The sequence below is a fragment of the Leguminivora glycinivorella genome, chromosome 7 (genome assembly GCF_023078275.1).
Source record: "Leguminivora glycinivorella isolate SPB_JAAS2020 chromosome 7, LegGlyc_1.1, whole genome shotgun sequence".
NCBI lineage: Eukaryota > Metazoa > Arthropoda > Insecta > Lepidoptera > Tortricidae > Leguminivora > Leguminivora glycinivorella.
The window spans coordinates 12,390,611-12,407,714 of record NC_062977.1 but is presented as its reverse complement, the minus strand read 5'-3'; the positions used below and the strand labels follow the sequence as shown (position 1 = coordinate 12,407,714).

General features: G+C 37.6%; 1 protein-coding gene across 1 annotated transcript in view; it reads left to right on the top strand.

The window, feature by feature from the left end:
* The first annotated feature begins 13,606 nt into the window (after positions 1–13,606).
* The window catches only part of LOC125227788 (titin), a 47,341-nt gene continuing 43,843 nt past the window's right edge, over positions 13,607–17,104 (top strand). The window contains exon 1 of the mRNA XM_048132127.1: positions 13,607–13,900. The gene's annotated coding sequence lies outside the window, so the exon portion shown is untranslated. The remainder of the gene's footprint in view (positions 13,901–17,104) is intronic.

Here is a 17,104-nt window from a genome sequence, read left to right as displayed (position 1 = left end):
ATAATATTTATTCAAAACATCTTTATTTAATGTCAGCCAAATAGAAAATGATTTAATTTATTTGTAGCTAATTTAAAATGATTCATATTACCGTAACTTTGAAACAGATCTCTCTTTGACGACGATACCGATATTCAAAATGACACTTTTATTGGGTGTAATGCTAATAATTTGATAATAATAGATAGACAATAGTTTTAGGCCGCGGAAGCGATGCAGTTCGGCGAGCGTTCGGTCTGGGGTGGACAAAATCAATAGTCGCTACCTACGAATAGCTACTACTACACAGCCACGGAATCTGCACACATTGGGATTCTTTATTTGGCTTATATCCGATCCGACCGCGGCCGCACGTTCGCCCGAAATTGTCTTCAGGGCTCGGCGCAGGTGGCGTTGCCTGCTACGCTTTATGATAATCTTCTCGGGAACGACAGAACACCTTCAACTTAACAAACTTTTATAAATTGTCAAAAAACTCGTGTAATGAATTAATGATAATGAATGACATTGTGTTGCGAGCAAGCGCGATTAGGTTTTGTGATGGGCATGCATATATAAGAATTATTAAGCTAGATTAATCGGGGTGTAGAACAGGCCAGTAGGTAGCATGCCCATTGGCAAAACAAATATAACCAGTTGAACACGTTCATCTATTAGTGCTCGGCCCGTCTTGCAGATACAAACAACAACTGAAGCTTACTTATACGGTCAACTATCAATCATATTTCCGCTACAGTTAAGTCTATAAAATGTGTGTCACATTGCGGATGCCAATAAGAAAATACCCTAATAATAAATTAGCATAGTAATGTTTGCAGCCGTTATGTTAGGATTGAGTCCGCTTGGATCAGCATAAAAAATAGCAAGCAGATAGAGGTGTCACTGGCCTTTAGGAATAAGTGGCTCTACAAAACGATAAAACCGAACAAATAATTAAAATGCATATTAAAAATCTATAACTGACGGTCTGCAAAATACTTATTAATATTAATATTCCCGATCTCTGTCATGTCGCGTAAAATTAAGATAAACAAACATTTTATGGGCCCCTACACAAGTTGGTTAGATTGTGGAAACAATTGACGAAATGACATAATTTTCAGTGTCCATACCTTACAAAACGTCAACATGTAATAGTACAATACGGTAAGTGTGCATAAGAAGAAATTAAACGAGGTACGATTTCCCTCTTCGCACGTATACCGTACCACGATTTGCAGTACATATGGGGCATAAGGTAAGGTATGGCCCTTTAAAGTTTCGACATAACACATAGAGTAAGTACTACACTACGCGCTATAGTGCGAGATAAAAGCTTAATATTATGTAAGGTACAACGGGGCAATTTCAACTGGGGGACAAATGAAACTGATCCATTTTTTCCATGTTTTACAATGTTTGCATTATTAATTAGAGTGTCCATTGGTTATATATGACACGCGTGTTCAGTGGATACATGTGGAACTCAACCTAATAGTGTAATATCCCCAGTCGGGATTTGTCCTGCTGTACCTTACTATAACATGTCTTATGTTGACACTGCCGTAGTAGGCACTTTCAATATTTATTTATTTATTTATGGCAACACTCGTAGCAAGCAAGGTCTCAAATATGTTTTCATTTCATTGAACCCGTATAATACTGACCAAACATATGAAAACAGTTGTCTTCTTGATTTAAAATATACGTGATATTGATATAAGAAAGAAATGTCTACAACTCACCTGCATGATAATGCATGACAATTGTGTTTAAGTATATGTATAGTATGCGAATAATTTTAAAACAGACGGGATGCCTTACTTTTATATTTGGACACATTTCAAACGTGATATTATGACTATACAAGCGGACTACAGGTTCTATCTACGAATACAACAGTGTACTTTATACTCATACCTTACATACACTCGTAAGGATTCTAATGAACACAAGTTAAATTATAATCTATTGAAAATATTTCAACTTGTGCTGTCTTAAAGTAGTCACACTACTATGTATATAAATTAAAACCGAAATAAATTACACATATGAAAGAAAAAGTGACCAAGTCCTCTGGTGCCTGAGGCTGGAACACCAGCCTCAGGCACCAGAGTTTAACTCGTAAGGATGTTCCTTTTTAAGTTTTTAGTAAGCAATGACACAGGAGAACTGCAGCGAGAGCTCCAGTCATGGCCCGGCTGCCTATGAGGCATTGCCCCCGCCTAGATTGCCAGTACTAGTACTTGCCACATCTTCACATCATAATTATAGCTTCTGATCCTGGATACCTGATTACTACAAAAAGTCTCTATGTGGCAATCTGCAGGCTTGATGTATGCACATTATAGGGTGCAACATAGGATTGTAGCCACTTCATCCTTTACACAAAAAAAATCTCAATGCAATCTGTATTAATACACTCAGCAACTAGATTTTTCTAGATAGGTATAAGTATATACCTCAAACTACAATTATGTATTTAATATCATGCACATTATTACATTTACCAGACACATTTGTTTATGTATCCCATAGCTAAACAAAATCCTACCTGGTTTTGGGACTGGCTGGGCCCAAATATTCCCACTATTTCCGCTACATAATAAATTCAATTTTTTACTCCGTTGTAGCCGAGCTATAAGTAAGAGTTTCCTTGGTATCATTGATGCATTTAGTATGATGTCCTGAATACACTGTATTTATACATATACTACGCGAAAACTGCCAAAAAGCCACCGATATAAAGAAAAATCTGTTTGTACCAAGAAAATTATAAGATATCATATTCTAATTAATCACAAGAACACGTCCTAAAATATCAGAATCACAGAATATATAATAGTACAAGTCAGAATGCAAAGTTTAACCATTCGTTTCAAAGCCACGATTGCCTGCTATGATGAAGCAGAAAAGCTAATAAGCTAGGAATAGATCCCTCTATCAGATTATATGTATGTATTCCTATCAGTGGCGGCTGGTGAAAATTTCTGCTAGGCAACACCAAAGCAAAAACAAACCTACCTTAATATTAGGTACTTTACTAGTAATCAATTTTAGGCAAGCCGGTGGGAATCGGCTTGTATGGACCAGCTGCTGCTGATTCCTATAGGTACACATTTACCATAATCATATACCTACTTAATTAAAAATCGATTATTTTGTTAATGATGTCTGCAATCTGTTAATTTCATAAATGACCGGATCAGTTACAGATGTAAGCTTTACCGTTTAAACCGGGCCAGTTATTTTGATGCCTTTTAATTTGAATTGATGAATATACAATATCCTACCGGATAGTTTGAATGGCTGGCTTGGACATTGGCTTGAGTAACGGAGCTTTAATTTTATATAAATTCAAATTGGATTTAAACTCCAGTATGTTAACTCTAAGAAACTAAAGTTATAGTTCGGTTTAATGAGATTAAAGTCGTAACTTGATTTGAATAGTCTAAATTAGAGTTCACTGGTGCCTCCGCTACAAGGATGCCGTGCCGCCTTTCTCGACGCATTAGGGTGTCACATAAATTCTCGACGCATTAAGGTGTCACTAAATAATGGCATATTGGCTAAGAATTATAAATATGTATATACTAGCTTTTACCCGCGGCTTCGCCCGCGTAATAAAAGTATTCTTATTGAAACGTTTACAAAAAATAAGATTTTCATTTGGATCCGTAGGTTTCTTTGTAGGTACAGATGTCCGCGATTATTTCGATTAAGGTAAAGCGGGGCAATTCTCGACTGGAGGGCCATTGTAACTGATCTATTTGCTGTACGGTCCGGTTTTGGCTGACTGTACCTTACACATATTACTATTGCTTTAAAATAAATTCTTGCAATGATTGTAGAATTGTTACAAAGCGATCACAGCGTAGGTAGTAGGTACGAATATGTATGTATTTTACCTATTTAAATATTTATACTGGGGAAACTTCATACAACCCACATAGCCAGTATCTCGACGCTATGGTCGGTAGGGTAGAAAGTACTTCCTTGCATTATCGCTTACAATTTTTTCCATTTTGCTTATACTTATTGCAAACGTAAACATATAAAAGGCAAGCAAACAACGATCTTCTTACAGCACATTGAATGTAATAGTTATTACGGATGCAGGATACTCGCCGATGCCTACTTACTAATACCTTCCCACTGAGCCACCTGCATTTTATCCCCGTCCCCGTCCCCTATTTCTATCCCTATCCCTAACCCTATCCCGTTCCGTCCCTGTCCCTGTCCCTGTCCCTGTCCCTGTCCCTGTCCCTGTCCCTGTCCCTGTCCCTGTCCCTGTCCCTGTCCCTGTCCCTGTCCCTGTCCCTGTCCCTGTCCCTGTCCCTGTCCCTGTCCCTGTCCCTGTCCCTGTCCCTGTCCCTGTCCCTGTCCCTGTCCCTGTCCCTGTCCCTGTCCCTGTCCCTGTCCCTGTCCCTGTCCCTGTCCCTGTCCCTGTCCCTGTCCCTGTCCCTGTCCCTGTCCCTGTCCCTGTCCCTGTCCCTGTCCCTGTCCCTGTCCCTGTCCCTGTCCCTGTCCTGTCCCTGTCCCTGTCCCTGTCCCTGTCCCTGTCCCTGTCTGTCCCTGTCCCTGTCCCTGTCCCTGTCCCTGTCCCTGTCCCTGTCCCTGTCCCTGTCCCTGTCCCTGTCCCTGTCCCTGTCCCTGTCCCTGTCCCTGTCCCTGTCCCTGTCCCTGTCCCTGTCCCTGTCCCTGTCCCTGTCCCTGTCCCTGTCCCTGTCCCTGTCCCTGTCCCTGTCCCTGTCCCTGTCCCTGTCCCTGTCCCTGTCCTGTCCCTGTCCCTGTCCCTGTCCCTGTCCTGTCCCTGTCCCTGTCCCTGTCCCTGTCCCTGTCCCTGTCCCTGTCCCTGTCCCTGTCCCTGTCCCTGTCCCTGTCCCTGTCCCTGTCCCTGTCCCTGTCCCTGTCCCTGTCCCTGTCCCTGTCCCTGTCCCTGTCCCTGTCCCTGTCCCTGTCCCTGTCCCTGTCCCTGTCCCTGTCCCTGTCCCTGTCCCTGTCCCTGTCCCTGTCCCTGTCCCTGTCCCTGTCCCTGTCCCTGTCCCTGTCCCTGTCCCTGTCCCTGTCCCTGTCCCTGTCCCTGTCCCTGTCCCTGTCCCTGTCCCTGTCCCTGTCCCTGTCCCTGTCTCTATCCCTATCCCTAACCCTATCCCGTTCCTGTCCCTGTCCTTGCCCCTGTCAAATTATCATGCTAGGAGGTGAACTATAAAAAATCCTTTCTTAGTGCTCCTCTAAGGAACTTCCGTGTTAATTTGAAATCTCTTGAACCAGAAGTAAAGATAAAAACTAAAGCTATACTTATGGCTATTTTGGATATTTTAACCTCATTGCACAACAACAGGGGAGAAAATTTCTTTTCCACCTCATTAAATTTTAAAATCGTTGTATTTATCGTGATCAGCGACCCGATAAACCATAAAAACGATACCCATATTGTGCTTTTGACTTTACCCCCTTTGCACCCCTTTAGGGTTTTTTTTTTTTTTTTTATACAACGTCGGTGGCAAACAAGTATACGGTCCGCCTGATGTAAAGCGGTCACCATAACCTATGGACGCCTGCAACTCAAACAGTGTCACATGCGCGTTGCCACCCCATTAGAAACTTGTACACTCCCTTTTGCTGTGTTAAGTACACAAACAAATTCAAAATCAAATCAAATCAAATCAAATCAAATTCTCAAATTCTCAAATCAAATCAAATCAAACAAATCAAATTTCTTTAGAAATCCTCCTGTGAAGTTTCAAATAAAATAGTCAAACTAATCTTGTTTCCCCATACAAACTTTGAACCCCCATTTCACCCTTTTAAGAGGAGAATTTTGAAAAATCCTTTCTTAGTGCTCCTCTACGCCATATAAGGAACCTATGTGCCAAATTTGAAATCTCTAGGACCAACAGTTTCGGCTGTGTGTTGATGTGTCAATCAGTCAGTCAATATCTTCTTTTATATATTTAAACCCCATTGCACCACAACAGGGGAGAAGGTATTTCACTTCCGCCTCGTTAGATTTTAAAAACGTTGTGTTTATCGTGATCAGCGACCCGATAAACCATAAAAACGATACCCATATTGATTTTTTGACTTTATCACCCCCTTTTCACCCTTTTAGGGGTTACATTTTCAAAAAACCTGAAACACGTAGTCAGTCATATGTCTTAAGGAATCTTCCTGTGAAGTTTCGAATAAAATAGTCAAACTAATCTTGTTTCCCCATACAAACTTTGAACCCCCATTTGACCCCCTTAGGAAGTGAATTTTGGAAAATTCTTTCTTAGTGCTCCTCTACACTATATAAGGAACCTACTTGACAAATTTGACGTCTCTAGGACCAGCGGTTTCGGCTGTGCGTTGATATGTCGGTCAGTCAGTCAATATCCTCTTTTATATATTTTTTTGATATTTAAACCCCATTGCACCACAACAGGGGAGAAGGTATTTCACTTCCGCCTCGTTAGATTTTAAAAACGTTGTATTTATCGTGATCAGCGACCCGATAAACCATAAAAACGATACCCATATTGATTGTTTGACTTTATCACCCCCTTTTCACCCTTTTAGGGGTTAAATTTTCAAAAAACCTGAAACACGTATTCAGTCATATGTCTTAAGGAATCTTCCTGTGAAGTTTCGAATAAATTAGTCAAACTAATCTTGTTTCCCCATACAAACTTTGAACCCCCATTTGACCCCCTTAGGAGGTGAATTTTGGAAAATCCTTTCTTAGTGCTCCTCTACACTGTATAGGGAACCTACGTGCCAAATTTGAAATCTCTAGGACCAGCGGTTTCGGCTGTGCGTTGATATGTCAGTCAGTCAGTCAGTCAGTCAGTCAGTCAGTCAGTCAGTCAGCTTCTTCTTTTATATATTTAGATTTCATAATTTGTTAAGTATAATAATGTAGTGTTTTAAATACTTGTGTATTTGTTTTTTTGTCAACCATACTCTGCCACCAATACAGCACGCTGATAACGATCTTTAATAATGGCATAACTAACTTCATTGTATGACTAGGTACGGTATATCACATCATTTTTAAGAAAAAAAACCGCCGCCTTTGAGGTTCTGGTGAAAGCTACTTGCGAATATTGGATTATGTAGAAATGTGTTGGTATTTTTTTAAACTCCTTTTAATGCTTTAATTATTTGATGGCAACACAAATAAATATACACATAAAGGTTTGAGGAGTTTCCTCAATCCCTCATGAATCCGATTATAAGAAATCGAAGCTTCACAAAATTTGACTTGAAAACTCAATATTCTTAACAAACATAACTAAATAAATGTCACTGCTCTGCACTTAAATGCATTCTATTCTTATAAAAATACCAAAGTCACTATAAGTGTGCCGTTCAGATTTAAGGAGTTCCGTTCTGATCTTCATCAGCAGTTCCACTGCACCAAATGTCAGTGTTTTGGACGTAAGTGCATGCTGTTCTTATAAAAATACCATAGTCACTATAAGTGTGCCGTTCAAATTTGAGGAGTTCGGTTCTGACCATCATCAGCAGTTCCACTGCACCAAATGTCACTGTTCTGGACGTAAGTGCATGCTGTTCTTATAAAAATACCAAAGCTATAAGCGTGCCGTTCAGATTTGAGGAGTTCCGTTCTGACCATCATCAGCAGTTCCACTGCACCAAATGTCACTGTTCCGTACGTAAATGCATGCTGTTCCTTTAAAAACACAAAAATCACCATATGTATGCCTTTCAGATTTGAGGAGTTCCCTCGATTTCTCCAGGAACCCATCATCAGAACTGGGTTCTGAGAAAAATGGGACCAATTTGTATGCATATACATTCAATCAAAAAATTTTTTTTCAAAAGTGGTCCAGTAACGACGGAGATATCGTGGAACAACATTAAAAAAAAACATACAGACGAATTGAGAACCTTCCTTCCTTGAGAGATTTGAGGCGGCGGTTAAAAGAGGTAGCTTATCTGCACATAAGTTATTTTTTTATATACCACGTCGGTGGCAAACATTAATTTGAACGCTCCCAAAATTCCAGAGTTATACACCCTGTTTTTATTAAATTCTGTTAACTTTAAGGGAAGGTTCTTTAGATCAAATACAATTAATTTCTCTAAGAAACTAGCGTCTTAACTCTTACGGTTATTGAGTTATTAAAAAAATAATAATAATTGTCAGGTCAGTGCGGGCAAGACCGGCATACTTTATTTGAAATAAAGTTTGAGTGGATAAAACTAGACTATTACCAGACTACTTTAATACTGTAGCGAGTCATGGTCCTATGGGCTAGCAAATTTTATATTCTACACAGCTTTTATAATACTATGGTGAATTAAAGTAAATTTATGTGATAAAAATAACTTCCGTCGGCACTACTTTAATACCTAGTCTAGTTTTATCCACTTAAACTTTATTTCAAATAAAGTATGCCGGTCTTGCCCGCACTGACCTTATTCAACTTTTATGACAATTAAATTTTAAATATGCGCATTATTAATTAGACTAAGATCTCCTGAATGATGATGTCGTAAACAATTCCCGTCTTTGTACTTAGTTGTTAAAGGCTTGAAATATCGTTGTATTCACAATAACTCCTTGAATCTCTGTTTTGCTATATTAAACATCACAGCAAGATAGTAAATCCATTTCGTTGATTTGTATTTTTTTATTAAATTGCATTTCGTTGATTTGCCTTTGTATTGTTTTTATTAATTCATTTGAATTTTTTAGTTTCATTAAAACAAACAAGCAAAAAAATCGTGGAATCCTGTGGGTCTTTTGACAGAAAATGTACATAAAAACAATAAATAAACTTTTCACTACAGATTGTGTTTTTTTACGCACTAGTGCGAGAAGTGGTTCATTATATGCCAGGTCGAAATTTCGGAGGGCCATCTGTACTGAAAAACGTCGTACGATACACGTGCGAAAGGACATTCGTAACTCGTGTGGATTTAAAACACTCCCTTCGGCCGTGATTTATTTTATCGCTACTCGTATCCAACTTCCTTTTTTAAGCACTTATATGTAATGTACTATTTCAGTAGGTGCTTTTTTTACGTACTAGTTCAAAATGTGGCTCATTTCTTTTCAGGTTGAAACTTCGGAGGGCCATCTGTACCTACTGAAAAACGTCGTACGATACACGTGCAAAGAGAATGAGTGGCGATAACTTAAGACACGGTCGTAGGGGTAGACACGACTCTTTTCCGTACTTGTATCGTATTGTACAATTAAAAGAAAATTCACAAGTCTGGAGATGTGTCGTAAAGTCGCCGTCAATAGAATTTGTGAACAATGTAAACAAACCCTGTAGTCAACATATCTTTAATTTCTATCCTAACTCATCAGATACTGGCTAAATCCATGTGTTATTTAATCCATATCACATTATGATCCCTAACCTTTAGAATAATAAGATTGTGCTAGAATATTGATATTTTATAGAATGGTTTGTTTGACAATTTCTATTGACGACGACTTTATGTGTCGTTATGATTTTTAGAGTACGAATAGGACAGTGAGTCAATACAGTGCTTAATCAAACAATAATGGATAATCGTTCGTCCTAGTTACTATTTTTTTAATATGTCGGATGCAAACGAGCAATGAGCATATTGTCCGCCAAATGGTAATCGGTCACCGCACGTCAACTAGACCAGAGATGTTACGCATGTGCGTTGCCCCTTGGTCGAGCTTTCTATGTATTTACGGGAAAATCACTATTAACGATAATAGTATTTTATACAATCGAGATATAATAGAGAGCTTTTCAGTCGAGTACCATGTTTAGGCCACGAAGCTTGCTGCGTGGCCTAATAGTACGGTACGAGAGTGAAAAGCTTGATTATATCACTATTATAAGTAGTTATAATAGTATTTTATGCAACTGGCGTTTAAGTGAGGTAAAAAAAGACGAGTGGCGTGAGAAACAATTTGAGGCGAAGACGAAAATTGTTAATAATGACGCCACGAATATTTTTATTTATTCCCCAAAATGAATAGGATACTTGACCCTTTTTTAACTCTCTCTCTCTCTCCTCAGCATTATTATTCCCATCTGATTTTGGGGTCTGCTTTTCCTGTCCTTTCCTTCCACTTCGCACGATCGGACGTGTCGTCGACTGAAACGTCGCAGGCTATCATGTCTTTTGCTATGGTATCTGCCCATCTCATCTTCGGTCTTCCTCTTCCTCGGGACCCAGCAATGCTCAGATCCATAGCAACGTTTCCTATGTACTCAGGAGGCCTTTTCTTCACATGTCCATACCATCTCAGTCGACTTTCTTGTAGCTTATCGGCGATACCACGTACTCCGAGGCTACCGCGAACATGTTCATTGCGTATCCTGTCGAGCCTCGTTACTCCGCACATCCACCGAAGCATCTTCATTTCTGTGACTTGGACAGACCGGACATGTTGGTGCTTCATAGCCCACGTTTCACTCCCATAAGTTAGAACTGCAGCCTTACCACGATCTTTTTAAAAACGATTCAAACGCAGAGCAGTTCAGTTTAGGTGCCTAAACTGAGTGTCTCAATTTGCTACCATGACCTCCAATGTTCAGAGTCGAAACTGAACCGCGTACAAGTGAATGAAAGACCGATATTGTCTCTGGTTCGCAACTGAATCGTTTTGACAAGAAAAGGATGACGCTATAGGAATCGTATAAATCTATCTCGTTTTCCCCTTGTGACGTTTGATCGTTCGAAAACCAGGAACGATTACTAATTTTTAATTTTATTTTATTCTTAAAACTGGAAAAAGAAACATTTAAAATATTTAAATGTAAAATTCACAATAATTACAATGATTTTATGTAAAATATCGTGTCTTTTTGAACAAAACTATAAATAAATGATAAAAATATATATAATGACTTGAAGCTTATGTTTAGAACATCGCGCCCTTGACTAGTAGGTAATTGGGTGAATCAACTTTTCTTTGTCAGCAAAATTACGCATACTTCGACTACATGTGGTCAGAAAATTTAATTTGTATTTAGTGTAATTAGTTTATACTTATTATATTAAAAACAGATATACAAGCTATGCAATACATCATGATTTTATAGGATTTGCTATTTTATTACTTTATTTCGAGCAGTGACCCAGTGGACATAGCTGTCCCTCACTTTTGTATGAAAAAAGTGTCTCTTCCACTGGGTCACATATAGATTTAATTGTAAATGTTTTTTTTATTTAATTATTCCCTTAACGTAAAATAAAAATAAGGATCTTTATTCACGATGGCCAGGTTAAAACTCACAAAAGTAAAGCTAATAACAAGTATGGGCAATTCTTGCAAAAAGCAAGAAAAAGTTGATTCACCCAATTAATAATAAAGTTTTTATTTATGTATTTGAAGTGCTGTGCTCGGCTATAGAACTCGCAGTGTTTGGATGATATTTTAACAAATACGTAAGTCATTAGTATTTGTAGGTAGCTCACTCGTGTCTAAATTTAATGTATATCGCTAAGTTATGCTAGACCTAGTTGATTCCTTAGCCATCCTAGTTCTAGGCATAGTTAGTCGCAAGTGTTAACATGACTCCTTGCATATCGACTACAAAAGGATCAGACTTTTTCTCGCTCTTTTTGATTTGCGTTTTTGCGAAAGTTGCGAGATCATAGGGCACTCTAAAAATGTAAAAACGTGTAGTTAGTTGGAATAGTTGGTCCGTAAATATTACTAAACAAAATCATAAAACTTTATATTTTTCCCCTCACTAGCTCGGAAACACGTGTTTTGTCTTTTAATACCAGCGGGTAAAAACGCATTTTATCCACTAGTGGGTAAAGTAATTTGACCTTGAATAAAGTCAAATTAACTGCTTTAAAATTGATTAAAGTAGGTGAATATAGTAATAAGATGATTTACCACCTGTGGAACTAGTAGGAAGCAGTGATAAACACATTTTTTGCTTTGTAGTTTCCTCGCTATAGTGAGGGGAAAAGTTTTGTGTTACACTAGGGTGCAAACGTATTTTACTTCTCGTGTGTTAAAAAACTCGCAAGTTCAGGATTCTATTCTCGAACCACTCGCTTCGCTCGTGGTTCAACTATAGATCCCTTCACTTGCTCGTTTTTCAATTCCACACTCGGCGTTAAAATACAACTTTGCCCCCTTGTATAACAAATAACTATTATTATCGAATCGGTAAGGATCGAAAAACCAAAATAATAAATTAATCAGGTGATGAAACTAGCTTTAGTTATATTTTCCATCTCCTACTCCTTATAAAAAACACAAAACTATTTAGTATCGCTAGTGTTACAACAAAGCGATTCAGAATAATGCGGTAAGTGAGTAACTTTTTATGAATCGCTAAATTTGACATTCCTGCGATTCAGTTTAGGCTCAAGTGGCATGTCATGGTACGAAATACACTTGAGATGAGTGAATGAAACGGCTGGGACGCTTATCGCTCGCTCGGTCGAAATTTGATCGCAATAACAATGTCGTGGTAGGAAATAGCGACGCAGTTCAGTTTAGGTCCTAAACTGAATCGCGTTAAGAGATCATGGTAAGGCCCCTGGTCTTATTATGCTTTTATAGACAAGGCCTTTAAGATTCACAGGCATCCTCCGGTCGCAGGTAACACCCGTCACTTCACGCCACTGACCCTTTGACTTGACCCTTTTTTAACCGAAATAAAATATTGGCATATTTTATTACTTATGACCTAAAAACAGCAAAAATTAAAGTATACTTTTACGTAATCAGGCGAAAACAACACAGTCATGTTAATCTATAGATTATCTATGCATCAGGTCATTATATTCGAAAATAACATTTTCTGACTTTTAAGTATGAGGCATAAAGTTCATCATGTCACTGATTGTTTTGACAAGAAGTAAGTTCGAATTTGATGACGTCATTACATCGCTGACAGTGTTTTCGGTGGCCCAAAAAAAAATTACACACATTTTTAATCGAAAATACGGAGTCGTCAGTCGTCACTGTTAATACCCAAAATCTATAATTATTGACTTTTTATGTCAAATACTACAGAGGACAATCATTTATTGTGCCAAATTCGATATGAGTCTAGTAGCCTATTTATTACAAAACTTTAATGGAGTATAAACTTAAACGTTTCTCCAGAATAACTTTATAGATTGGTGCAAAAAAGGAAAGTGAAAATTCGTTCTGTAGTTTTTTATGACTTTATAGCGAATATACAGGCAGGCAGACATGATGGGGCCTTTGTTTTATAAGTTGTATTGGTTAGACGTTATAATAAGCTACGAGCTTTTGTAGCACCCGTGTATAGTTTACAAATTACACGAACGGATAGAAAGAATCTTGTAATTTCTTAACTGCAGTAACAATGCACCCGCTTATGACACAATTGTTATGTGAACTCGTACCTGTAATTATCAGAACATAACATACGCGCCGCGAATGCAGCGGCTGTCGTGATATCGTTCGGAAGTTGAGGGTTTACTAATTGGGTGTAACAGAATGATAAGTTATAAAATCAATGGGGAGGACAACAGCTGCATCTTCAATTTATGTGTATGTGGATTCGTGATGCGTCGCGGTCCGGCGCCCCCGCCACCGGCCCTCATATTTATACGCTAAAGCGGGCGTCGCGAAGAGTTCAAACGTACGTCGGGCGCTCAGAACAGTAGACGATTGAGAAGCGATTCGCACCGCGTGGGTAGACAAGGGCGAGTGCAGTGTGCAGTGCGTACGGGTCGAGTCTTGTGTCGCTGAAAGCTCGCCGCGAAGCCTCCAGCTCCCGAGAGCGGCGGCACCGCGCGAGCGCCCGCCTCCGCCGACCGCCTCGCGTCAGTGCCGGGCCGGCCGCGCCGCAGACACCACGCTCCGGGCTCCACGAGACGCTCTTCAGCCCAGCTGGACTCTAGTGACATAAACATTTTACCGACCCGCAATTGACGACCTCGACATTCGCACTGACACTCAGTAACAGAGGTAAGTCTTGTAAAAACTTCGAAATATTTGCGGAAAAACAATTTTTATTAGGCATACAATCACTTTTATAATAGCACTTAATAATAAATAAAAATGTTAAAATAAAAGTTGTGTACAAGTGGTAAGTAAATAGTGAATGCGAGATACCTGAAGGCGAGATAAGTTGTAGCTGAAGCGGCTACGAGCCGGCCGGCGAGCTTTTCCGCAGAGTTAACGTGAGAACGATCCTATTCATTCAGTAGAAATTGAGTATGAACAAGATTTTCTTCAGTTCCTTATTCTATTTTATGAAACTATTTTATATTTTTCATTGTTTTTCATTTATAACTGAGAAGTATATATGTATCAATTGCTTACCACAACGTTATTGAAAAAAATTACATAGGTACAAGAAATTGTATAAAACCCAATAAACCTATGTATGTTTTAAATAAAGCAACTGTATGCAAAAGTTAATTAAGAATGCAATAAAGGTATCACGCACCATAAACTGAATTATAATAAAAAAATATTGCAAATTTTCCACATGAACGCCTATGGAATCATAATTTCATACTTTAACTTAATTATTAGTCTCGCTTTGCACGTTAAACATTATTTTTCATTAATTACCTGGTCCTGCAATAAAATAAATAGTTAGAAGAGCGGTGAATCAGAGAAGTGAATAAAGGTTTGAATAGGTTTTCGTGAGTGGATCCGATCGGCCCGTGCGGCGCGCTCGCGGCGTGGCGGATCCAATATTTCACACCGCCAACCACTAATCATTCTCGATTGTACTTTACCAAGTACAACAAAATTAATTCCTCTACTTAATCCTGAACAATTCATTCAGCTGAAACAAGGCAATTTAAACTATCGGAGTTTATTACAGGCGTGTTCAATGTGACTGAAAACAATGAAAGAAACAAACGTGATTAGCGCTCACGAGCTTGGCGCGGGCGCGCTATGTTTCTAATGAAGCTTTTAGGCGGGTACTAGTATATGATTGTTTTACTTTCGAAACAAATCAACGGTTTATATTTTGAGCGCTGTTCACATTATTATTAAAATCATATAAAAGTCAACAAGTTGAGGATACTTATTATACCTTTATTAAGTAATATACAGGCTATTCTTGTTATTCAAATTAAATAAAGATGATGTCTATTTATGTAAATATTTTAATTGAGATATATTATATCACGGACCAACAAGATATCAGAACAATAACTTATTAACAATGACTTATTTAAAAATAAATATTACATAGTTTTCGTTATTTACTTATACTATGTATTGTAAAAGTCATGATGAGATGGAAGTAATTAAGACGTGCAAGTGTATGAATTTTTGTTTAGGAGTTCGGTGGCGACCTTCAAGCCTAAAAAACGTCTGTCATGTAACGCTCGTTAGCCGCGGAGGTGCACAAATCGACAAAACGTCCTCATGTGACATAAACGCAAACGGAAGATGCTTAATCAGCACTCTATAAACTAATATTTTACAGACGTCTATTAGAATGTTAGGTATGTTAGATAGGGAATCTGAATACTTGGGTAACACTGGAAGTAATCCTAAATGTTTGTTTTGTAGTTGCATTTCTTAACTTTTGCCAGGAGGAGAATACGTACAAATTTTCTTTACGAAAGGTCTGATAGTACACGGTGCATATATCTTCGGCTATATATGCATATCGCGTATAAATGAATACAGCCTTAGATTATTTTAATTTGCTAATATGCGATCTTTGAGCACATAGTTTATTGCGACCCTAAAGTGTTGCTGGTGATGAAGTTTTTGATTAACATCCGTAGTATAGACAAGAACTAATTACATTATAATTTCTACCATTATCATTCGCCCGAGAAATGGTCTTCATTATAATATATGTAATAGGTACTCGACCTTATAACTTTATTGTCGATTGGGGACACACTGAACGTCGTATATTATGTATTATCGAAAATCGCTCGACATATTATTTTCAAACCGCGAAATGCAATTTTCACACACAATTATTCTTTATTCTACTGTGTAATCAAAGTTACATAAATAAATAAAATAAAGGGTTATGTTTATAAATAAAATACGAAGTCTGAAACTCTATATTAAAACGTAAATGTTGTGTTTTTTTTATTTATAAAAATAATAAAATTAAAGGTGGAGAATAAACATAAATTAATAAATTCTTTGAATATCGAATAACTGAGGTCATGAGGTAATCTATATGACATCTAATCATCTCACTTATGATAGATCGATTTAACATAATTACCTATTCTAATACAATTAATAGACAATATCAATATGACAAAATATGACGTACTTTGATATTCTATCTATACTTATATACATAATGTATACAATATCAATGTAAATATGTCATATTTGATACAAGGACATATTTTACTAAATTTTATGATTTTTATGAATATTTAAGTGTTGTACCATGATGCTTGTAAAAATACTGTAAAACTAATTGGTTCGATAGAAATTCTGTCTGAAGGTCTCTTTTTTTTCACTCGTTACTTACTAGTCATTTTAATTTATTTAATATTGTCGAAACAAAAATCATTATGTACATTATCTAGTTATTTTCTAATAACTACTTGGAATTGATGTTTGTCTAAACTAAAGTTTAACGTTCGAATGGACACTGCTGCTGTAAGCTCAGGGTCGAGTCAACATATTTAGAAAAAAATGTATAAAGTTGTTTACAAGTAAGTGCCTTTTATCCTTATTAATATTCATGTGTACACTCGTGTGTACTAACAAGCTTTAATTTCTCATCGAATTAAGTCTCTTTATACCATAAACAATATTCGTTGAACAAGCATAAGCAGCGAAAATAAGAGAGGGCATTTGTATTTTTTTTTATAAAATTACTATTAATCGAACAATCGCTAAATGTAACCAATACTAAAATTTTAATAACAAAAAGTGGCTGTATTAAAACGTACTTAATAAATAAGGTGCATTGGGGTAATTTCGAAAGTCGTCTAATTCCGAAAGTCAAAACAGACAAATCACCATTATTTCTATCATATCAAGATTTCCCTTTCGAAATTACCCAAGCATTTCTGTCATTTGGAATTACCTAATGCATCTTACACGATACTTTAATCACATTGAACTTTTTACAAGGCCACGAATAATTGTCATGGTCATTCAATTCGCGAAAAGTCCTAATGAAATTGTATAAATAGTATAATCGATATTAATACA